The 25,176-nt window shown below is 41.4% G+C and overlaps 1 protein-coding gene across 4 annotated transcripts in view; it reads left to right on the top strand.

Moving 5' to 3' along the window:
• Positions 1–25,176, top strand: part of BDNF (brain derived neurotrophic factor) — a 55,734-nt gene that overhangs the window by 12,593 nt on the left and 17,965 nt on the right. Inside the window, exon 2 of one of the 4 annotated variants that reach the window (XM_044258993.1) lies at positions 7,229–7,406. The exons of 2 other annotated variants lie outside the window; for them this stretch is intronic. The gene's annotated coding sequence lies outside the window, so the exon portion shown is untranslated. Of the gene's footprint in view, positions 1–7,228; positions 7,407–8,401; positions 8,538–25,176 lie in introns of those variants that run through there. One more of the 4 variants, XM_044258995.1, reaches the window with a different exon arrangement.

The following is a 25,176-nucleotide window of genomic DNA, read 5'->3' as shown; positions in this document are numbered from 1 at the left end:
CTAAGATGATCTACATCCACAATCTGGTTGTAATGCCATAAGAATATGTTTATTATGTGAGAATGGTAATTCAAATTAGCATTCAGTATAGACATAAAGCAATGAGCAATGCAAGCTAACTTCAGTTATTTATCCTGGGAACTTTTTCTTTTTTTAAATTAAAAAGGTCAGAATATATAATAGTATTGGCTCATTCTTCCCAAGTACTCCAGGAAAGCATGTCTATGAAATAAAGGATCCTCAGTCCTAAACATTGTACTGCATTTGGGGGAGGCATGAAATTTGGTACTAATGTGTTGGGTCTTCATTTTTCTAATTCGGCATAGAGGCTGTCTCAAGGAAAACTGACTGTGGTCTGAATTTGCATCCCAGAAACATATTTAATTTGTATCATGGAATCAACGTCTGACTTCCAAAATTGGATATCTAACCACATACCCCACTACCTCACATACATCATCCACCTTTCCCAGATCATAACTGCTGTCCAAGCAGAGAAAAATAGTTTTCTTTGAGTGTATATATAGCAATGACTGACCAAAAAAAAAAAAAAAAAAAAAAAATCAATTTAGGGGTCTTGGAATGTGTTTCCCCCATTCATTCCCCATTCTGTTCCATCTCTCTGTCCTCAACATTTATGAAACATTATATTTGTCCTATCCATCTGCATCAACATCACCCTTTCTTAGATCCAACTAGACTTACCACTCTTGGTGCCCTACATTGATAGAGGTTTCAGAAGTGCCTACTTAGAGCAAATGCTCCTAGCCCAGTAGTCTTCTTTTGGTCACAGAGTCCCTTGACAACTTCTCAAAATTATATTATGAAGGGGAAATAAATGTGCTCATCTCCTATTCAGTTTCTTTTTAAAGTGTTGATTTCATTCCATGACTGCCTAATTTCTTCTTGGGACTACTAGATTGAGTTTGTAGTCACCATTGAATACCCTAAACATACCCTAAAGAGACAACCATGAGTAGTGGAAATGGTATTTCTGCTGATCCTATGTTCTTCATCTGGGCTATAAAGAATGAAAAGGCCCAAAATATTTGGTCACACGGGGTTGTGAGGTCATAACAGAGATATAAATGACAAGTGAAATAATCAGTTAAACTTGCTTCTAGATATCATTTAGGTTAACCTGATTCTTTTGTATGGACTTCAGTTTAGTTTTACTCTATTCTAAGTAGGCTTTATATGCAGACAAAAATGAAAAGATAGGAGAACTCTCTCAAATTAGGAGAAAGTAGTAGCTTAAAAAGTAGTGTAGTGTTTTGTAGTCCTTACCTTCTGAGAGAAGTTACATCAAAACAAACACTTGAGAATATATAAGCACTATCCCACTTTTAACAGATAAAGGTTCCCAACTTAGGATATTATGTGGACTACAGAAAAATCACTTGCTCTTAAACAATTTTATTGAGAAGAAAAGAAATAAAAGCTAAATATCCTGTTTAAGATCTGTTTCTTTTGCAAAATGCTTCATCTAAAAACTAAGGATAGAAGATCCAGCTTTGACATGAAGGCTCATCTTTTCATGGAACAAACCACTTCTGTCTCTAAGCTGCAAGGGAAGGATTTGTCAATCTGATTGAATCTCCCCTTTAGTTTTTCCCAACAGCTGTGTTCAGATAATTCGTGACTCCTGTGTTTCCTGAGCCCTGGATAATTTCACACACATGTCTAGTATGGGGCTCCACATTTTCAGAAGAATATGGAGATCTTGGAGGAGGTCCAGGTAGACCAAGGGAAATGATTAATGGATTGGAAGTTGGAGTTTATGAAGAAAGGTTGTGAGATCTGATTTCTTGTTATGAGAAAAGTCCGAGTAGTGACTTAATAACACAAGGAGGTTAGTAAGCAGCTGTTCTTCATCTTCACTAAGGTTGGATGAAATGAAATAAGATATAAATTGCAACAAGAACAAAAATGTGTTGTAAGTGGGAACTTCCAAGCACTAGAATTGCTGGGTCCTTAGAAAGGTCTTCAGAAGAAGAATGTGGAATCTGCTTTACTGGTCTGAAATGATAAGCCTATGAGTGGAGAGAAGGATGAGATAATCTCTTAAGATCCCTTCTGGATCTCTTTTTACCTAACCACCTAGAAAAATTATTTGCCTGAACAGTGCCTCATTTCCTTCCTACCACTGCTTACATCATGATCCCTTATCCTTTGTCTACCTTCTGTAAAACGCTGCTAACTAAGGGCAGCTAAGGCACTGTTCAATCATGATGGGACCTAACCAGATTCTAGGTGCCCTTCCAGCTTTGGGAACAAGTTTCTTATTCATTACTACTATCTCTGACCACTGCCAGCATGGTGAAGGTCATCTTCTCATACACCAAACCCATGACAAGGGAAAACAAAACCAAATATAATTTCCAACCTTTAATTCACAAATGACCCATAGTGTTAAAAGACAATTCTTATGTTCTAAAATTTGAGTATCTAAAGAGCTGAAATATGTTTTATTCATCTGCCTTTAACATAGCCCAAAGAGTGAGGGCGCCTGGTTGACTCTGTTCCTGGAGCATGGGACTCTTAAATTCAGGGTTGCAAGTTCAAGTCCTACGTTAGATGTAGAGATTACTTAAAAAATAGAATCTTAAAACAAAATGTAGACCAATGTTTGGCAGTAGGTATTCAGCAAGTTTTCATCAATTGATCGAATATAACCATGACATGAAGGTAGTAAACTGAAGACTAACTGAAGTTGAGAAAAGGGAGAGTTGAGATGTTTCCAGTGATGCTGTATGCTAGACAAATGTAAGGCTCAACCCTAGTTGCCACACGTGTAGCTTTGAGGATTTTATTCCTACCATGGTGGACTTAGACAAGAGAGCCAGCTGCACGACCTGCTCAGGTCCTTCATCAGAGACCATTCAAGATAGACACTGTATAGATTCAGAATCATATAAAAAGGGCCAAATTCCTAGTGTGATTTTGTTTTTTATACGGCTTTATGAAGTTCAATGGCTTTTTCTTAATTCTCTTTTTGCACGTTTCTAACTTCTCCATGAAGAATATGAAATTTAATATTAGAAAATCTCTTACTGCCATCATCAAACAGTCTAAATAGTTAAGTCACAAAAATAAGGTAATCTGTTCTTAAAATTTGTTTCAATGTCCTGAAACCCCCTGGTTTAAACTTGCTAATTCTTCTCATGACTTTCTCCTAATAAAACCAAAAACATACCACAGGCAGCTCTCACTGTCGGTTCTAACTTTTGGTCTCAGTCTACAATCACAGCCCTTTGACCATGCTTACAGAAACATTACATTGAGTAAACCAATTTATTCTTCACTATTAATTTTTGAATGTTCTCAGGGAAAATCTGGTAACTCTGAGGGTTCCAAGTTGATGACTCTCATATGTTTGGGGGTTAGTCTCAGTTGTTTTATAGTGGTTTCGGTGCTGTTTCTCTTGATCCAACAAAATATTATTCCCAGGTGGGATTGGTTTTTGACCTTCTTGCTCTATTCTCCTAATCTTGGCCCTTCTAACATTTTCATATTGTAGCTCCTTTCTTTTGTTTGTTTGTTTGTTTGTTTGCCACTAATGGTCATGCCTGCTTACATAATTCTCCTGTAACAGGTGTTGGCCAATTTGGACACAATTGATTATGGCTTAAAAGCTATTTTTTTTTTTTAAAAAGATTTTATTTATTTACTTGACAGAGAGAGAGATCACAAGCAGGCAGAGAGAGAGGGGGGAAGAGAGCTCCCTGCCGAGCAGAAAGCCCGATGCGGGGCTCAATCCCAGAACCCTGGGACCATGACCTGAGCCGAAGGCAGAGGCTTAACCCACTGAGCCACCCACGTAGCCCTTAGAAGCTATTCTTATGGTTCAAGAAAAGCTGACAGAGAAGAAATACACCCTACATTAAAGTACCATTTAATAAACAGGAATATTATTTCTCTTTTAAGGTTTTTCTCAGGAGAGACCTTATTCAATAATTTGTAGGATTAGAAGTAATATAGTTCAGGCTGGATTGGGCCTTTGAAATCATGCAGCATGACTATGAAAATACCTTTGCACTATGCTAACCAGGAGAGTTGTCTATTTATTTATTATTTTCACTATGCTAATTACTAAGATTTTCAACAGTTTTTGAGGTCAATCCATTTGATTCTAGATGACTATTTTCTTTTTTTTTTGCAAGGAGGATTGAAGGCAGAAGTAACTAGGAAACTTAAGTAAACATAATTAAACATAAAATGCCTATAACGATAATAGAATTGACTTCAGCCAATTAAAATTATTAATAGAAAAAAATATGTCAGTGTCAAATCTGAGTCTACTGCCTCTGTTCCCACTTGGGTAATGAGGATTAGCTTATGTTTCCTGAAAGAATAGATGGGAATTCACATTTCTTCCTGACCTTTGTCCTTCCAGAACATTGGGTTAGAATAGAATTAACCCATAACCAAAAATAAATAAATATTTTAACTAATTTAAAATTAATTTTTAAGCCCCCCAAAAGTGAAATAGGGAGCATTTTCTTTTCAAGCAGTCAAGTTTTTCCAACTTTGGGTGATTGAAAAAATGTTCAGATCATGAATTTTGGAACTTTGTTCTTAACATATCAAACATGCAAGAGACTAATCTTTAAGGAGAATCAGAAATGTTTGCTCTGTATTCTCAGCATCACTCTTGATCATAATAGGAAAATAATTTTGTAAAAAGTTTGACCTTTGGCTTTTAGCACTATCTCCATACGCTACCTGAACTAAACAAATAAAAAAAATTATTCAGAATTCTGTGCAACACACCAGTACAACTTCAGTTTATCATAGCTTCATTGCTTTTGAATGTAAGATGTACTTTTAAGGCAAATAAAGTAATTTAAGTCAGGTCTTTTATTGTTTTGGTAACACTGTAATCACAAATCAGAAAGTTTCAAAATGCTCAGAAATGTCAAGAGGTCTGATTCATCAAAGCGTTTATCTGAATTGGCATTTTGTCTTCTTTTATTTCTAAATATTCCTGCCATTTCTGACTCTGTCTTTTCCTCAGTAAAACTGCACCACACACTGGAAAGTAGAGATACAAACATTTATTTGTACAACATCAAGGGAGTAAGAATAAGATTGGCCATAGACACAATCAGAGTCTCGGAAATGAGAACACTTTTTCCTTCTGCAAAAATGCTGATGTGGCAATGTGGATTTAGCAGGTAGAAGATTTGTCGTAACTTCTAACTGAGCAGCACTGAGAATGCGAAGATCTTGACTTTAAGTTGGTAGGTATTTTTCCTGAAAAAAGTGAATTATAATTGAGCTTAAAATCTTGGGAAATAACTAATTTTCAAGCAAATTTAAAGTTGGAAAGCATGGGTTTGAAGTTAGCATAAAGTTATTTCAAAAGTTTAGGTAAGGCTCCTCTAGTACTTTATATAGTACAAGATGTGTGTGTGTGTGTGTGTGTGTGTAATTTGTAAATCTAGTCTAATTGTTTTGCAGTATTAAAAGAAATTGTGTCTGCTTTCAGCCTACACCCCTGGGAATCAATGCAGAGGTTCTCTCAGGTGGCCAAGCCCAGCTTCAATGCCCACTGTCCTTTATTGCTTCTGGCTAGCCTGCAGATTTCACATGCATTAAATATCCCACAATAAACCTCATCATCTGTGCTGTTGGGTAGTTTGTATTGGTCATGTGTCCTGTCACTTTGATAGAGGTGCAAAGCTACATGTCTGACACTCTAAGAATATGCATGTTTTTGAACGATTTGACTACTCAGTGCACCAATTTGCAAAATCCTTCTGATAACACTTCCAAAGAACAGATAGCTTTGTTTATTTTGAGGTGGGGAGAAGAGGGATATTTCTAGCTGGAGTTCCTGAGTTCATTGAAATCTTGTCCCTGGCATTTAGCTGCGCGAATTTGGGCAGAATATTTCATGGCATTGAGCCTCAACGTCTTCATTTATAAAGTAATTGTTTCTGTCACTAGTCTTAAGAAGCTTTAAAACAGCTAATATAAGTGAATACATTTTGTTGACTGTAAACCCTTAGATATAATATTATATACTCAGTTCACCAGCACATTCTTGATAACCACAAGAGGGTCCAAGAAAGGAAACTGTTTATAAATCTTTCCCTTTCCCCAAATTAATGTTGGAATGTTTAGGAAAATTCTTACAGCAATGAGTCTTAGCAATTATTGGGTCAAACCCCTCTGAGATAAGAGAAAAAATGCATATACACATAAAACTGCCTACCAAATTTGGGGGATTGGATGGGGGGATTCCTCTGACACCCTTAAGAAAGCGTTTCTCAGAGTGTGACCTCATTTTCTGCATCCGAATTGCCTGAGGTGCTTGTTAAAACGTTAATTCCTAGACACGGCCCCACCCCTACTAAATCACAAATTCAGGAGGAGAAATCTGGGGTTTTGCAGGCACACAGATGATTTGTATGCTTGCGGGAGGTCCAAGGACTACAAATTAAGTACTGCCCTCTTGTTACTTATTCTGTATTTTAAGGGTTTTCCCCGGTAGCGTACGAACCGGTTGAACTAATGGGAGGAATATTCAGCTTCAACACAGGAACCTAGGTAGACGGTTGACAGTGTCCGTCCAATGGCAAATTGAAAATAGTCCTCTCGACCCTAGCTGTTTAAGTTCTCTCCGAGGGTCTTGGCTACCTGCACTCTACAGACTGCTCTTCGCTGGGTGGGGGAGGGGCGCAAGGGGAGGATTAACTGAGCCAACTGCTTCTCCCCCTCCCCCCTCTTCCCTCACACCACAAACACACACACACACACACACACACACACAGGTAAGAACAGAAGTCTCTTTATCTTTGCTGCCCAGGTTCATTATTAAAAGGATTGGTTTATGTGTGTAAGTTTGAAGGGAGAGAAGGGAAAACATCTGCAAAACCATGCAATGCCCTGGAACGGAACTCTTCTAATAAAAGATGTATCATTTTAAATGCGCTGAATTTTGATTCTGGTAATTCGTGCACTAGAGTGTCTATTTCGAGGCAGCGGAGGTATCATATGACACCGCACGTCAAGGCACCGTGGAGCCCTCTCGTGGACTCCCACCCACTTTCCCATTCACCGCGGAGAGGGCTGCTCGCGCTGCCGCTCCCCCTGGCGAGCTAGCATGAAATCTCCCTGCCCCTGCCGAGATCAAATGGAGCTCCTCGCTCAGGGGGTGCGAGTATTACCTCCGCCATGCAAATTCCACTATCAATAATTTAACTTCTTTGCTGCGGAACAGAAGGAGTACATACCGGGCACCAAAGACTCGCACCCCCGACTTCTTTTTAACGAAAGGGAACGTGAGAAAAAGAAGAAGAAGGAAAAAAAAAAATAATAAGAGTCTGGGAGTTTTGGGGCTGAAGTCTTCCCCAGAGCAGCTGCCTTGATGTTTACTTTGACAAGTAGTGACTGAAAAGGTGGGTTCCTTTTCTTTCTTTCTCTTTCCGTTTTTCTCTCTTTGGTCAGCTAGAAAGCGTTTGGCTTTGGTGAGGTCTGTCATTGCCTCGGCTTCCTAGCTGGAGCAAGTAACTTGGTGTAATGTTATCTGGGGGCATTCATTAATAAAAAATGCCGTTATTATCTTGATTGAATTCCTATTAGGCAAACTCTGGAGAGGTCAGTGCACGAACTCTGTTTAAGCCGGCGTGTTTAAGGCAGCGGAGTAAACCAAGAGCCCCCATGCTCCGTGAGATTTCATTGTGTGCTCGCGTTTGCAGCTCCGTCGTGCGGGAAGGTGCGGGAAGGTGTGTCTCGTGGCCCGGTTAACGCACGCCCTCTCCCGCAGAACTTGGGTGCTGGAATGGGAAGGAGGGAGTTGCCAGGGAGGGGAGCAAGACCCCGGGGGCGCGGGATTCGCACCAGCTCCTGTCCGCCCCAGCGCGCGCAGCCGGGGTTTCCGCGAAGGGCGCGGATGCGGGGTTCCCCCGGGCGGGGGGTAGGTTGCCCTTCGAGGCGGCGGGTGCGGCGCTTACGTCCTGCCCAGCCACCCCCGGCTGGCGCGGGGCTTGCGGGGCCACGTCGCGGGGTCCCAGGGACGGGCGGAGTGCGATGCGCGGACCCGGGGAGCCCCGGGAGTCCCAGGGGCTGAGCGGGAGCGAGGAAAAGGCGCGGCGTTCCCTTTAAGCGGCCGCCCCGCACGGGTATCGGTGGCGCGGGCGAGCCGGGGGAGGGGGGCGGGGGGCGGCGCGGTTTGACCAATCGAAGCTCAACCGAAGAGCTAAATAATGTCTGACCCGAGCTCGAGGCGCAGGCTGGAGCTCCCGGTCCTCGCCGCCGCCGCCGCGCCCGGGCGCACCCGCCCGCTCGCTGTCCCGCGCCCCCCGTCGCGCCGCTGGCTCCCGGGCGGGGCCGAGGAGCCGGCCCGGCGCGCCCCCCGCCTCTTCTTCGGGAAGCTTTGATGAGATACTTGAACTGCAGTTGCCACCGCTGCTGTGGGGCCGGCGGCCAGCGGCTCCGCGACGGGGATCGGGGCTGGGCGCAGGGGCCAGAAGCGAGATAACGATGTGACTCCTCCGCCGGGGACCCGTGAGCTTTGTGTGGACTCCGAGGTAGGCAAGGAGCGGGCGTGGGGCTTGGCGCGGGAGCCGCCCGTCCACAGGGGAAAGTTGGCTGGGAGACCCCGAAGTTGTAGGAAGAGGTTGGAACTCCCTTCCTCTCCTCCAGGAGAAAGGGGACTTGATGTTGCTCTGGCGGAGCTTTCTCCTCGGCATCCCGCGGCCCAGAAGGCAGCCAGGACCCCCCGAGGGAGAGGGACTCCAGGCAGCCCTGAAGTTGGGGGAGAAAAAGCCTAGAGGAGACGCGGAGCTGCGCAGCGGGAGCGGAGACGGCGCCCCGGGGATTCCCCGAAACCCTCCCCTAGCACAGCCGGGGTCGTGAGAGAGATTTAGGGCGCCAGCTGTCGGGGGCCCTGACTGCGGTGACTGTGTCGGAGCTGGGGTATGAATCTTTTCTGTGGGCTGGGCGGTCCCCGCGCAGATTTTAGGGGGTTCCTGGCTCCCTCAGGCCACACCACCGCCCCCCGGGGCTCCAGCCCGGCTGCACGCTGTCACCTGCGCCTCAGGAGTTGAGACCAAAGCGGACTTAACACAGGTCCAGTGCAGTGTATCTCGGAAAACTTGAGACACTTCTGCAGCTCGGACCTGAAAGGGGCTGCAGGACCCCGGGGCTGGCTGCGCCCACACTTCTCCCATCCCGCGCCTCTCCCTTGGAACACCTACCAGGGAATTACAAGTTTTGACTTTCGGGAGCAGGATGGGCTGTCTTGACTCGGGTGGGTCTCTGGGGATGCAAAGCCGGGAAGAAGGAATGGGTGAGCCGTGCCGGGAAAGAAAAAGCTGAGCGTTGGGGGCTTTACGCCCGACGGGTCGAGACTGGAAATTGCAGTCAGGGGGCATCCCCAGGGGAGAAAAGTCTTGGGGTTGCTAGAATGAGCTGAAGTCGCGGTGGAAGGATACTGCGTTTGTGTGTTGGGGGTGGAGCGGAGTGGAGGGAGGCAGGGGTTGGGGGGCGAGAAGGAGGGGGCAGGGAGCTTGGTGCTAGGGAAGGTAGAGGGTGCCCTCTGCCGGCGAAGCTACCCAGAGCAGCTGCTGGGGCCCGGGAGGCTGGGGGTGGGGAAGTGGTTAAAGGATGACTTCGGGATCCCTTCGGGAGCTGGTAGGAGGGACTTGTTGAATGATGCTTCTGACACTCGACTCGGATGTAGTTGACCCGTGGCTCCTCTTTGGCTCCAGTGGAAAAAGTTGTCCTCGCCCGGGGGGAGTTATGATGGACTACGATTGGTGGTGTGTTAGGGCTACCTGGATCTTATTTTTGGATTCTTCAGGTATCTTACACTTACTCCTCAATGTCAGTAGTAGCCAGTGAACATTTTTTGACAGGAATGCAGTAATGTTCTTGGCCAGAAGCAAAGGAAATCATATTTCTGAGTGTTTATTAATTCTAGTATAGTGATTTCTTAAAGCAAACCAGTGCCTAATTGAGGACGTTTTTGTTTTTAAACTGCACATGAAATGTGTTTTGCTGTTAAATAAGAGCTTAAGACTGGCTCTACTTCTTGGAAAATACCCCTTCTCTATTTTTATACAAAAATTTATTTGTATATGTGTTTATTATAAGGTCAAAAGACATTGGTCTTAAAATTATATACTTTTTTTAAAAATTTTATTTATTGAGGTATATTTACAGGTTTATTTTGTCTGAACATGGGAATCCTCAGTGTTTACCTCCTGCAAAACATTATCATTTTTAAGTTGGAGTTTCTGAGATTATGATGGCACGTAGTGCGCCGTGTTGATCACATCCCACATTGCACGGAGAGATTGCCAAGTCTTGGCCCTGGGACCAGCACCCCTTTAAAACACTCACTAACTCCTCTTCCCTTATTCTGCAAACATCTTGTTTAAGATTTTTCTTTTATGAGTTTACCCCTGGACTAGCAGCAGAGGTAAGAGAAAGGAAAGAGACACTTGTTGAAATGTAACCATAACTTTTACTGGAATTTAAAACACGTTGGTCACCATTGCTGGAATTCCAGGGCCATAAAATCGTTGTCTTTTTTTTTTTTTCTACATTATTTTGCAATATGTGATAAATGTTGGTAAATACAGACTGGTAATAAGTATTTTGATAGGAGAATTGTTATGTAGGTAGGGCTATTTTAAGTTATTACGGAACGTATTCTATTTATAAATGATGTAAGCAGAAAGAAATGATTTCCAGATAAACAAGACTTATGTACATGTTTTTGAAGCATTAGAACACTGCATACACACTTAGACATCACATTTTTTAAAAAGCGAAATAACAACGTAATTTTTCACATACATTTGGAGCCATTCATAGCCCATTCAGAACTGAATTAGTAACTGGAAATCATGTTTATCACATTCAAGGTCATTTAAGGTATAAAGTAGGTCAACATTCAGAATAAAGCATTAAGGAAATCTGTTTTAGGATGTCTTCTAATTAAGTGTAACTTTTACTTTCGAACAGAGGAACTGAGAAAATGAAGCAAATGGTTCATTTATACTAAGTGAATTAATTGTCTGATGCTCATAATGGCCAAAGTGGGGGGGGGAGGTGCTGGAATATTGCTGGTTCATTGTGATTTACAAGGCGGGGGAGGGGGATCTTGTAAATGCAAATTTATAAAATCCTGGAGTAAAGTCCTTTGGTTTCCTGTTTAATAGGGACACCATTAGAATGTAAACTATTCCTTTCTTCCTGGAATCTCACCTTTCTGTAGTCAAAATGCAGATGAGTGATAATCTCATTTCTTTGAAACATAAATAGCTCTAGTTTGTAGCTCAGAACACACTGCATACTGGGCACGCCCACCTGATAATAGCAAAAAGCTCTGTTACATGTTTTTACATTTGTGTTTAAACTCTCTGTAAATATCCCTTAAACCACCACCACCACCACCACCCCCCTTCAAACAGAGCACATAGCTCTGTATTCTACATCCAGATAGTGAACTTGTGGAATTTAACAGCCAGCAGCTTTGGGTCTCAATCATGGACTTAACTCTTCTACTAAGCTTCAAGAATATTGAAGATGTACACAATAGAAAGGTCACATGCACGCAGTTCATTAACATTTTGAGATCTGGGAAGCGAGTCCCAGAGTGGAGAGAATAATTCTCAGTTTCGTGAATGAAAACAGAGAGCATGGAAATTGTAAGAGAGCTAAACTCTGAAGATCTTTTAAAATGAAGGGCACTCCCATTTTGATGTCGATAATAGTGAATTTATTTTAATGGTTGAAACAATTTTCATCTGCCATCTCCCTGTATGGATAATTGCAATCTGTGTGAGGGGGCCAGCTCAGCCAAATGCGAGTGAATATGTCCCTTTAATAGGGTAATTGCTAACTTTTCTCAACTTGTTTTCAAACGATTGTTATGGAGCACTCAGTTTCCACTAATTGCAAAATTGCTGCTTAATTGAAGGACTCTCAGCCGCCATTCAGCCACTGGCAGGCTCGTAATCTCAAGCTGTGAATTGCATTTTAAAGAGGAATGAAGGAGAGAATTCAGGGGAATTCTAGGTTAATGCTGGCTGTTTGGTGGAGGAAGAAATCATTTGAACAAGAATCACATTAAGTTGCGTTGTGATACATTGTCTTTACTAGGATGAATAACATACCCAGATGGCTTCAAAAGTGAATAACCAAACTTATTGGTTCCTCTCTGCATCCATTTACTCTGTTTAGTATGGAGTAATGTTAAGCAATAAATGATGTTGGCAAATGAAATCCGTATGTCATTTGTATATGGGGTTTAACCCTAGGAAACAGAAGAAGGCTTTGGTGTTTTTAAGCTCAGGCATATGTGTCCTCAAAGTCCCCTTAAACTTCCACTGAAGCATAGAATTGTTGAGTCCTAAATAATTTTACACTTAAACGCATCTCTGGCTTTCCAGAACACTTAACACTAAACCCTTAGAATAAGTGATTGACCCAGTTATTAAATATATGGGATCATTCATGGCAGACATGAAACAATGAAGCTCGCTAATATATTGATTTTGAAAGCTGGGGGGGGGGGGCGCGGTAAAGGATGGTAAATGTGTGGGTTCCCTAAGTGGAACAGAAAGGTAGAAAGAAACATTCTACTGAAACATTCTTGTTTCAGTAGAAAGACACGAGAATGTGATCAGATAAGTAGGGAAGCTTTCATTTAAATGCAGATACTCAAATTCAGGTTCAGACTCTGGGACTGGTAGGCTCTTGGGGAAATTTGACCAAATATGCTGGAGGCTAAGAAGTGGTTCATTGTCCTGATGTCTCATTTGCACATGGTCTGGAGCTTGAGGATGGGTTCCTTTAAATGAATTGGAAGGGGCGGGTGCGGGACCAGGAGAGTGACGAGTTGGAAGCAGAGTAAATTTACAAGCTTCAGTGACAACCATAATATAGCACAAGTTTATTTCCAAAGATCCCAGAGAGTAAAGAACATTATGCAGTTTTCCCCAAAGGATCACTTGAAAGAACTTTTCATTGGTTGTCATGGTAGTAATGTCCTGATTTTGAAAGCTCACAGAACCTAGTAGCTCTTAAATGTGCTTTCATCTTGATTCCTTTGGTCTGACTGAAGCTTTATGACCACCTTCTGTGTTTTTGACATGCCTCTGCATATTTAGAGGGAGGTGGGCGGGCAAAGGAAGATGCCTTAATCCTAAGACACTATAACTAGGAAATGTAAAATTTTATGATAAGAAATCACTTAACTTCAAACTGGCTTATTAAAATCAAGCTAGAAGACAGCCCGTCATTTAATTACAACTAGCGTGTGTAAAATTAAGATTTATACAATGGGAAATTCAAAAAAAGAAAATAAAGCGGCATTTTCAAGAAATTTAAGGAAGTCATCAAAAGTTGAAGTAATAGTGCCACCTAGAGAACAAAATCACCAGCTTTACCAAGCCAAATGGCTCATTTGCCATATGAACCCTTTCTCTTCAGGCTATAGTTACATTAAAGGCTAGTCACTAGGATTTGCTTGCTACCCTGTTCCGATTTGGTGAGTGTGGGGGTTGGTGGGCCGTGGAGGTTTACTATGCATTTGGGATTGTAGATGAGATTTTAAAACTGGCAGATCCACAGCTCAATACATACACGAAGTCATTTTTGCATGTTAGTATAGTAGCCAAATGTAAATTAGCCTGTCAGGAATAAAAGCTGGCCTTTTTTTTTTTAATATTTATTATTTTTATTTATGTATATTGAAGCATTGAGTACAAAGGTTCTGATTTTATTCACTTGCTACAGGCAGTTCACTGCTCTTTCTGAGATACAATAACACCAAATAAATTGAGTAGAGAGCCCTTAAGAAGTCTTTGATCTGAGATCCAATTTTAACTTTAATGATTTGAGGAGGATTAAGAATAAAATAAAGGGTCATATATGTAGCATGGCTTTAAACACCAAAAAAGTAAGAGGGGAAAAATAGACAAGGAGAAGGAAATTATAAGGGCTGCCTCAGCCTTAGCATAGATAAAGATAGACAAATGAGCCAGCACCAAAAGATAGTAGGGGAGCCAAAGCACCAATAATTACAAATTAGCTTAAAATTCTTTGATGACAAACATCTGTGTTTAATTCATTTTTGCATGCTCCCACAGTAGCATCCAAAACAGTGCTGGGAGCAAAAGAGACACTTGGACAAATACTGTTGAATGAACAAATAGATTGATTAATAGTTGCCTCAGAGTCTATTGTCTAGCAATGTAGACAATGAAGAAACTTCATAATTGCAGAAAAGTGTTTTGCTGGCAGAGAAGCAGAAGCTGGAAGAACTTGAGTGTGGTGCTCCTTTGCTTCTGGTACTGGTGGTTGATGTCCTGTAGTTGGCTTGGTTCTGAAATTTCTTATGCAGTTTTATTCTTTTATAAAATTAATCATGTTTGGAACGTAGGAAATGTTAGTGTTGATTTATGCAGTAGCAGCTCTACACTTCCTGGTGGATTTTCATTTCATCGTTTTCAAAGTTTTGGATGTCAGCCGCTGTGCTTCAGGGAGTGGAAGAGTGTGTATATGTGTCTTAAAAGTAGATGTTAAGTTAGTGCCTGTTTCTTCCGGTAAGCAGATAACCAAAGAAAGTCATTATATTGTCTGTATTTTGTGTCATGCATAGGTGCGGAAAACGTTCGGGGAAGGGGGAACGCTAGAAAAAGAGAGAAGAAGGAAGGAGGAAACTCATCGAGTGTAATTTTTGCCACACGAGATGGAGTCTAGTCAGCCTTGGTTTGCCAGCTGCTAGCATCAGCATTTGCTGCATTTTCTGATGTTCCCTCTGCCTTCCTGTGTTTCTGAAAACTGAAACTACGCCCAAATCGAAACAAGTTTCTCTATCTTCTCACGTGTTTGTTTATTTCTTGAGTTATGGGAAGTGTTCTTAAAACAGATAAATTTCTTTTACATCATACAGAATCTGAAGGTCCAGCAGTTCACTTCACGCCGCTGGAAGGGATGCTGGGCAGAGTACCAGGCCTCGTTCCTAGACCAAACTGTCAAAGGTGCTGTCTGTTCTGCAACACTGGGAAAGTACATCTAGCATTAACATGTTGGCTGATAGTCTATCTAAAGGCGCAGATGATATGTTTATCGTATTGAAACGTAAAGCCAGGAGACAGTCTGTTGAATCATAGAATCTGGATCATTTACACTTACTTAGATGTAAAATAGTATGATTCGGTTAAAATCAATTGTATAAATACAGGATAGAATAGGGAGTTGGGAAAAGGTTTGGGGGGATGACTTACCAGACTACACAAAGGAATCCTAGGTGTTTTAAATAATCACAGGTTCACTGTGAGCCGGTGGTGTTACTACAGGCAGTGCACATAGCTACTGAAAATTTTGGTCTGCACTAGTAGAAGCATAACCCTCAAATGGGGAAGCTAATAATTCTCCTCCACTTTTTAGATAGACTATATATAGGATACTATCTTCAAGGAACTGAAATTGCTTTCATCTGCTGAGATCTTGGTGACACAGAGGCACAGGGCATTTGAAATCATGTGAGGCATGTGAGGACATGTGAGGAATGGTTGAGGGAATTTGGTAGGGGTGGCTGGGGACAGAAAAACTTAGGCTGGACTGGCAAATGGGTTGGGGTTTGGGGGTTTTGTTTTGGTGGGTTTTTTTGTTTTGGTTTGGTTTGGTTTGGGGGGGGGGGTTGGTCTCTCTTAGCAACTCCCATCACATGATTCTAGCTACCTGGAATGCTGGCTTAAGAATTCTGAAGCTGTCCAGGCTCAAAGAAAAAGAATGTTCTGACTGCTAATGGCTGCCATGGCGGAGGGATTAGTGGCAGCCTGTGTGATCATGTTGTTGACATCCTTATTTACAGGACAGTCTTCACATGTGGAGGAGGGAGTGGGTTCGTTTTGTGTCACCCCAGAGAGCAGATCTAGGACCAGTGATACAAATGTAGGGAACCATACATAGTGTCTAGAGGTATTTTAAATTCCATTTAATTTCAGCAAATATTGAATGCTTACTGCATACAAAGCACTTCATTGGGGGGTGATTTATAATCTAACAAAAAAAGAGGCTTTTTTAAAATATGGCCCATTCCTGTTGTAGATGTTTAAACAGAGGTTGCAAACCATACAGAAAGGGTGCATGCTAATGTGGGAGGCTGGAGCTAGGTATATGGGATCTGAAGTACCTTTGTCCTCCTAAGTTTTTCATACACGTTGATATATCCTGAAGTGTCCTCCCTATTTTTAGTTAACATATAATTCCAATAATGATAATCACATATCTTTGGTAGTTTTTTAAGATTATTTATTTATTTATTTACTTGACAGAGATCACAAGTAGGCAGAGAGACAGGCAGAGAGAGAGAAAGAGAGCAGGAAGCAGGCTCCCTCCTGAGCAGAGAGCCCGATGTGGGGCTCCTCCATCCCAGGACCCTGAATCATGACCTGAGCCGAAAGCAGAGGCTTTAACCCACTGAGCCACCCAGGCGTCCCATACCTTTGTTTTTTAATCCTCTACTTTTGCAGCTTCCTGAATTGAGTATCAGGAAATGCTTTCTGTGTGTTGTTTGTTTGTTTGTTTGTTTTTGCAAAGTACTGCCCTTTTACTTTTCCCATACTTTCATCAGGATTCTCAAAAGTAGTTCTTTTTTCCTTTGAATCAAGCTAACCAGAATGTTTCTAAAAAGAGGCCTGATCAGATTCAGATGCCCAAATGGCTTAAGAAATTAACTTTCGACATTAGATTTTCTAGAGAGTTCAGGGGCTGAACTGAAAAAACCTTCTCAACGTCCACCTTCCCCTTCTGGGAACCATGAGATCTTCAGATATGACAGTTTGTTCTACAGTTTCTCTTTTTAAATATAAAGTGTCAAAGAAATGGAGCCCTTTCCCAACCCATCAAGTTTCAACGTAAATTTCTTTTTTATAACTTACTTTGCTCTTGGGTAGAATGGTTGGAAATTAATCCACATGGGTGTGTCATTAAAATGCACATTGAGAGTGTGGGGTGTACAGCCCACTCCAGTACTCATGAATATTTATTCTTTATGATTGATCTTTCAGACTGCTTTCAAGTATTCATATTGTCAGCTTGTCAGTTTACTATTTACATCCCATTTAGGACATCACATATTTTGTGTTGCTACATGTATCTTTTCTCCTGTTTCAAAGCTTTTCTTCTAAAACAGTAAGAGTGTTATACACAGGGGATGATTATGTTACTCATGAATTCACCAAGCATAAATTGAGGGCCTGGGGGGTGCCAGGCACTAGGCTACACGGGGTTTCTTTTTCCTGTACGGATCCATTCATCTTTCCGTGCTACCTGTTAGGGAACTCCATTGATTTTCCCATATAAGGCTTCCATTACCTCTTCATATACTCACTTCAAAAGAGGTCTGGTCTTTAGAAGGAAAAAAATCTGTTGAGCAAATTCTCAACTTCCTGTCCATACTATATTTTCAGCGATGGGCTGTGACATTTTAAAGTAACTTACTTCTCTTTTAAGAGTTGATCCTTCTTATCCCTTGATTTTCAGGTGTCATTTCATATTCAGATAACCAAAAATATGCTTGTTAGACATTGCCTTAAACATTCTGCTTCTAGAAGATATTTCCTGAGGAGCTCTCTGTGCTAGATGCTGGAAAAAGCACAGTAGAACTTCTGAACCAAAGATGCTGGTTCATTTCCAGTGACTTGATGATGGATTTTTTCCCTTACATGCTTGGGCCTCTTTGTATTCAGGAATGTGTCTTTCATTTGACAGTGTTTATAAATACTGTATGTATATAAATTTAAATTGTGAGAATGCTTCCATTTCCTGGAAGCTGGTTTCATGATTATGCTGAGTAAGGAAAAGATGGAAAAGTCATTTTAGTGAATACTATCTTGCCTTTAAAGATTAGTTAGTAACATGTTTAAGTTTAGTAATGCATGTCTTTAGAGTTTACTAAAAACCGCTTTTTAATCCATAGGACCTCCATTCATGGTGAAGTCAGGAGATATTTTTGATCAAATGTGTGGTAGAAGAGTCCGTATGTGGTGTTCATGGGTCAAGTAAATATGCCAGTGTAACCACGAGCAGTTGGGCACCGTCAACTCCGAAAGGAATGTTTAACCTCTTGATACATAACAAGGAAGCAAATTTTCATGTAGTTCTGTGAATTTCAGAAAAATCAGGAAGTGGATTAGGAAGGGGTAATAGGTCCCACTTTCCTTCTCCTATACCAGACTTCCAGCCATGCTCCCAACTTCCGTTTCACTCCTGAGCAGGGCAGCTAGAGTGAATAGTGCCAGAGAACACTCGATGCTTTGCGTTTTGAGACAAACGCAGAGAGATAGACCCATGTGCACTAACCTCAAAACTAGTGGTGTAAATATAAATAAGTGAATTGTAGGACTCCTCCACCGCTAACAAAATCATATACGGAACTTGAGTATGTAAAACAAAAATAAGCAGGGCTGTTCTAGTTGAAGTAGAGGTGGGAGCATCAGGGTCCTGCCCCTTTGACCTTGACCAGTTTTGTCCCTTGCAAGAGGCACCTTGACTCTGCTGGACACATCTATGAAACCCAGATGGAAAACTGTTTCTCTAGGTAAAAGTCATCACGCAGAAATCCCAAAGTCCTAAATCTTCCTTCCTTTTTTTATGAAAAAGACTGTCCTCCTGCCCATTCCTTGGCCAGTCCTCTTGCGTTGAGAGTTGTGTTCTTCTGCTTGTTCAGAGTAGTCACAAGTGGAACTTGATAAAGGAAATGCTCCTACATGAAATGCTCCTACATGAAATGCATGAGTTTTTAGAAATAATTGTAGGTGGGTAATGGTTGAGAAGCAATGAGGGATGACCTTAATGTAAAGATTTTATTAATCATTAAAATGGGTCATCATTAATAAAATTTATTTTAAATTGCTTTTCCTAAAATATCAGTATATTTTCCTGGTTTTCACAATCCTGAGAGCGACTTTCTTAAAAGTTTCTTATTCCAGAGACTCTGATTGTTCTTCAGGGTCACTGTCATGTAAAAATCTCAGGGAACTCTCACCATCGCTATTCCAAGCATTATTACAGGATGTGAAAACTCGCCTTAATGCAGTAAGCATTGGTACTGGAACAAAAATTTGGTTGGTTTGTCATCACTAACATTCCTACATGATTTTCTTGGCTGACATCATATGTAGACAAGGCTGCACACTTCAATAGGCATTTTGTCCAAAATCTTGATTCATATTTTAAAAATGCGTTCTCGTGTTTCATTCCATTTGATCCTACAAATAATCCTCTGAAAAAGATTGAGCAGACATGATTCCCACGTAATAGATGGGGAAACAGAAGTTCAGAGTCCTGAAATAACTTGATCCAAGATGCACACTCGAGAACCCGAGCAAGGATTACAACTCAGTGACTTCTACCTTAGCCTTCATGCCATCGCTGACTGTTGCCAGCCATAACGTACAGTATTCACATAAGAAACCATATTTTTTATGGTTTCATATTTCAGACCCTTGGTACATTAATGTGAATCTGGCACAGGTATAGGCCGATATTGTCACCCTCTATAGAGCAGAGATTGGCGACATTCTGGGTGCCAAGGAGGAAAATAATGATGGGAAGATAACAAAAATGTTTATTAGAGTTTTTAAATGTAGTTCCTCCCCCACCCCTTTTTTAAGGGGAAAAAAAATAACTCTTGAAGAGAGAAGAATAGAATATATGATTTTTTGATGTCTTGTTCCTTGAGTTTCTTTGTTAAAATTTTACTTAAAGCTGAGAATCCTGGTATGTGAGCCATAGAAGAACAGAACAGAGGGGGAGGTTCCCCAACATGGTGAACATCAGAATTGCCTTTGAAACTGTAAAAAAAAAAAAATACAGATAACAGGTACTGGTCCTTGATACTCATAGGTTTGGGACAGAGCCTGGACATAGATTATGGTTAGAAATGTCCATAGGTGGTTTAGATAAGCAGGAAAGTTAAGAATTGCTGAATGAAAAGCCAAATAAATTTACTATCCTGTGATGTAGAAAGACTTATCATTCACTTCATTGTTCAAATATGTGGGTTAGGTTATGGTGAGAAGGGATTTGGGGCCTTGTAAATAATCAGAAGTTCAGAGGCTTTGAGATGGGAGGCTTGTTGAAGATCTTTTGACTCAAAAGATATTTCCTCAGAAAATTCTTGAGAGCAGAAAACCTGGGACGATATTCCCCAGCCCAGTGATCAAGTTAGATTGTAGATCCATAACTTACTAGAATTGTGACCTTATACTTAACACTTAAACTCTCTGTGCCTCAGCCTCTCAACGGGGTAGTGGTAGGGATGAAATGTGTTAATATTAGTAAAGTGCTTGGAACACTGCTTGGCGTAATAAGGGCTTAATCAATTTCAGTCACTGTTGTTGCTGTTGGCACTTTCCAGCCCAAAATAGCACCATTTGTGACTTATTATCAAGACAATTAAAAACTTTATTAACATGCTTCCTGTATAAATTTGCTTCACTTTGTACCAAAGTTGACGAGACCGAGACTCTGTTTTACTGTAATCTTTGGAGTCTAATTTGTTTATTAATGACTTTCTTCCCCCTTCATCCATTTAAATCCTACTCATTCTTCAAGACCCAGTTGGAGTGATAGAGTTGGATTCCAGGTCCGCCACTTAGTAGACCTGTGATCTTGGGCAAGTTGCCTAAATTCTCCATGGCTGGAGTAATGCTGAGGGAAATACTTTCCCCCCATCCTGTGGTTCCACAAGGGCACCTACTTCCTAAAATGCACAAGAAGTCTTCTCTCATTCCTGTTACTTGTTCCTTTCTGTGAGAAGTAGTGATCAGTCTGATTGGTGGGACCTTACTAAACCTGTCCTCTCCTGGAGTGTATACGTAAGTCAAAGCAATGGACTGTTGGTGCTGAAATTGAGCCCACCACTCTCTTGCTCTGTGGAAGCACCATGTCCAAGTGTGTAGGTTCTTGGCATTCTAGCTGTGATGCCTTAAGCAGTAAATGCTGGGCTGGCTTCTTCAGGCCCTGCCGACACCTGTGCCCACCGTGTTTTCTAACCCAGCTTTGCTAACACGAGGCCAGCTCTGTATTTTGATTCCCTCTTGGCAGTGTGTTCCTATTCTGTTCTCAATTCAGGTTTCCAAAGGGAGGAGGTATGGTTACCCCAAATATGTACTATTAAGTAAAAAAGTTGAATAAATGGTAATTTTTTCTAAAGATTTTATTTATTTGACAGACAGAGATCACAAGTAGGCAGAGAGGCAGGCAGAGAGAGAGAGGAGGAAGCAGGCTCCCTGCTAAGCAGAGAGCCCGATGCGGGGCTTCATCCCAAGACCCTGGGATCATGACCCAAGCTGAAGGCAGAGGCTTTAACCCACTGAGCCACCCAGGCACCCTAAATGCTAATTTTTTTCAAAGTTATATGAGTTATGGTCCTTGTCCCCAAATACCTATCTTGTAAGTTAGCTTTATTTGTCTTTTAGTTAGCTATATTTGTCTTTTTAAGTTTCTATTTTAATTCCAATTAATTAACAGACAGTGTTATATACAGTTATATATTATATAACATACAGTGTTCTATACAGTTACAGGTATACAATATAGTGATTCAGCAACAATGCATTTTTGTCTCAGTTCTGCAGTTAAAATTTTAAACCCTTTGAAAGCAAAACCTATGTGTCATACTTAGTTCCCATAGCATAAAGCTGATTGTGGTGTCCGTGGTACTTGCTCAATAAGTCAACATCTCCTTCAGGAATGGAAAAGACTTCAGCATTGTCATGGTCAGCTAGGAAAGCACTGTGAATGGGAAACCATGTCTAGGTAAATGGCCATAAATGAGTCTTGATTTCCAGCTTCCATGGCCCAGAAGCTCACAAACATTGAACTCTTTATGGGCACTTTTCATGCTTTATGGTTTGGTAGGTGCTAAGAGGTTAAACCGATCTGATAATGTAATCTTCTGCTCTACAGAATATGATTGACACTGAACAAAACCCTAGTTCAAAGTCTCCTGTTCTCTGTTACCCCTCCTCCCTTTCATTCCCTCTTTTGGGACTGTTCTTGGGGACATGCCAATGACAGCATGTTCTATAATGAACAGTAGTTGTTGATTTAATCTGTATCTAACCCCATCCCGTCTCTCTAACAGTGAAGCTCCCAAAGGCAGGGATTCTGCCTCATTCATCGTGGTGTCCCTGGCTTCTGTGCTCAGAGATTGTTAAAGCACAGATTTTAGGAGTAGGCTAAGTCTCGGTCCTCTTAAGCTGTGAGTTTGACACGTTGACCCCAATGAAAGGCTTTCGAGGATAACCCAGCCACAGAAGGATGGATGACCTTCATGTCTGTGAAAGGAGAAAAGGCAGAAATGGAGCTTTAAAAATCTTTGTGGGGTTTTTTCCCTCATGGAATACTCATGATCTGCCTCTTAGTTTCTTCACATGAGAGAATAACAGAAACACAGCTGACCAGAGCTCAGCTGATTAAACATGTGCTTGAGTCCATGACTCTGATGTATACCTCAGAGGTGTCACCTCATTGTCCCTGTGTTCCCATAAAAAACTTTTTATTTGTGAGCCTCTAACTGATTGACTATATAAAATTAACCACTATGGGGTAACACTGAAACACTTCCTTGAAAGCTACCAGCAGCTGGAAGTGCACCCACCTAAGTCTTAGATTTCCTTGTCATACTTAAAAGTCAGTGACAATTTCAGGAAACAACAGATGTTGGTGAAGATGTGGAGAAAGGAGAACGCTCCTACTGTTAGTGGGAATGCAAGCTGGTGCAGCCACTCTGGAACACAGTATGGCGATTCCTCAAAAAGTTGAAAATAGGGCTACCCTATGACCTAGTAATTGCGCTATTGGGTATTTACCCTGAAGATACAAATGTAGTGGTCTGAAGTGGGGGGAAGTGACCTGCACCCCAGTGTTTGTAGTGGCAACGTCCACCATAGCCAAACTCTGGAAAGAGCCCAGATGTCCCTGAATGGATAAGGAAGACATGGTGTGTGTGTGTGTGCGCACACACACATATACATACAGTGGGGATCCTATTCAGCCATCAAAAATGAAATAATTGCTATTTGCAATGGTATGGAAGAAACCAGAGGGTATTATGCTAAGTGAAGTAAGTCAATCAGAGAAAGACAATTATATGATCTCACTGATAGGTGGAATTTAAGAAACAAAACAGCATCATAGGGGAAGAGAGCTAAAATAAAATGGGACAAACCATAAGACTCTGAATCATAGGAAACAAACTGAAGGGTTGCCGGAGGGGAGGGAGGTGGGGGGATTGGGTAACTGGGTGATGGACATTAAGGAAGGTATGTGATGTAATGAGTACTGGATGTTATATAAGACTGATGAATCACTAACCTCTGATTCTGAAAACAATAATATATTTTACGTTATCTAATTGAATTTAAATTTAAAAATAGAAAAAAATAAATACTGCTGCCTGTAAAAAAAAAAAAAAAAAAAAAAGTCAGTGAGAGTTTATACTCAGGATTCAGTCACTTGAAGACTTCATTAAGAGTTAACCAGTCAAGGGGTACCTAGCTGGCTCAGTCATTAGAGCATTTGACTCTTGATCTTGGGGTTGTGAGTTCAAGCCCTATATTGGGCATAGAGCTTACTTAAATTTAAAAAAAAAAAAAGGGTTGCCAAATTGATTATTCTCACTTTACATGAAGCAGTCTTGAAAATTATTTTCCTTAAACAAATACATCTAAACTCTAAGTTTTAATAACCTTTGCTAAAGAAGTAAATGAATCATTAACTAAAAGGTGTGTGATACTTTTTTTTTTTTTTTTAAGATTTTTATTTATTGGACAGAGATCACAAGTAGGCAGAGAGGCAGGCAGAGAGAGAGAGGATGCAGGCTCCCCGCCAAGCAGAGAACCTGATGTGGGATTCAATCCCAGGACGTGGGTTCATGACATGAGCCGAAGGCAGAGGCTTAACCCGCTGAGCCACCCAGGCACCCCTACTTTCTTAATCAGAGATAGTTTACCAGTTTTAAGGAAGAGACTCTGACTTGAAATACTATAGGTTAGTAGTCCCCTAGATAAATTGTAAGGAAGCATGGGCTGCTCTGAGACATGAAGGTGGAGGTGAGGGCATTGTACTTTGAACCAATGAGGCATTGGAATTTCTCACAATGGCCCAAAGTCAAGGTTGATTTCATTAAGAGGTGATCGCAAAATGTGCTGCACCATTTAGACTACCTAAGACCCAGCTGGAACCAGCAACCTTGCACTGGGCCTTCTTTAATCAGAATAGAAAGGCGTTCTTTGCTTTCTTTTTCTGAGTTCCATACAGTCTTCTGGCTTCTCTCCAGCCATCTAGGGAGCAGTACCAAGTAGAGCGCCTCCTGTGAACTTACTCCTGTAGTTGTTTCCTGCCTTTGGGAATGTTGCACCTCTGGTGTGGAAAGCCACACTTGGGTTTTCCTGATTAGTTTAACATCATGGTGGGGCCTTGACCATTCCTTGAGTGAGAGATCTGCTTTCCAGATGAGGATATATACAGAGAGTAGTTTTTTTTTTTTTTTTTTTTTGGTCTCTAAATTTGAGGTAAGGTCCCCTAGGGAGTATTTTTAGAAGTGTTTGAAGTTTACATCTGATTTTGGATGAAAGTTGGGAGCCCACCTGGGTGGAACAGGCACCTGTCTCCAACATCTCTACTGATCACAAGGGATAAGGAGCATCATTTTGGATTTGGATTTGGGATTTGACATTGATTTTGCATTTGTGTATTAAAGTCTGTATTCTTGAAGTTCTCTCACATATATGTCATGTCTCCCTAATTTCCCTGTTAGGCTTATGGAATCTCCAGTATATCCATTTGTAGATGACTACATACGGAGTCATTTAACCGCATGTCTTCTTCAAGTCTGTTTTTGTCAGCCCACTCTTGTTTTCTGTTGACATTGCAAGATTATTTTGGAGATTTCCTTTCCATTCCCACTCCCCCCACCCCCCCACACACACACCATCTCAGTGTCTCAGAAACTTTTGGGAATGGGTCTTGTTCCCCTCCTGTGTTTGGCTATGGTCACCCCTCTGGCTGGTGGTGTGGTTAACAAAAGTTGTTTGTACAGTTGCCCTTTACAGTTTATAAAGCCCTTTTCCATGTGTTGATGACCCTTGGCATGATGCTGTGATTCAGGCAAGGTGGGATTTCTTATCCTCCTAT

Source organism: Neovison vison, chromosome 7 (genome assembly GCF_020171115.1).
Source record: "Neovison vison isolate M4711 chromosome 7, ASM_NN_V1, whole genome shotgun sequence".
In the NCBI taxonomy this organism is placed as follows: domain Eukaryota; kingdom Metazoa; phylum Chordata; class Mammalia; order Carnivora; family Mustelidae; genus Neogale; species Neogale vison.
Note: the sequence above shows the minus strand (reverse complement) of the source record. Positions and strands in the feature narration are given on the sequence as shown.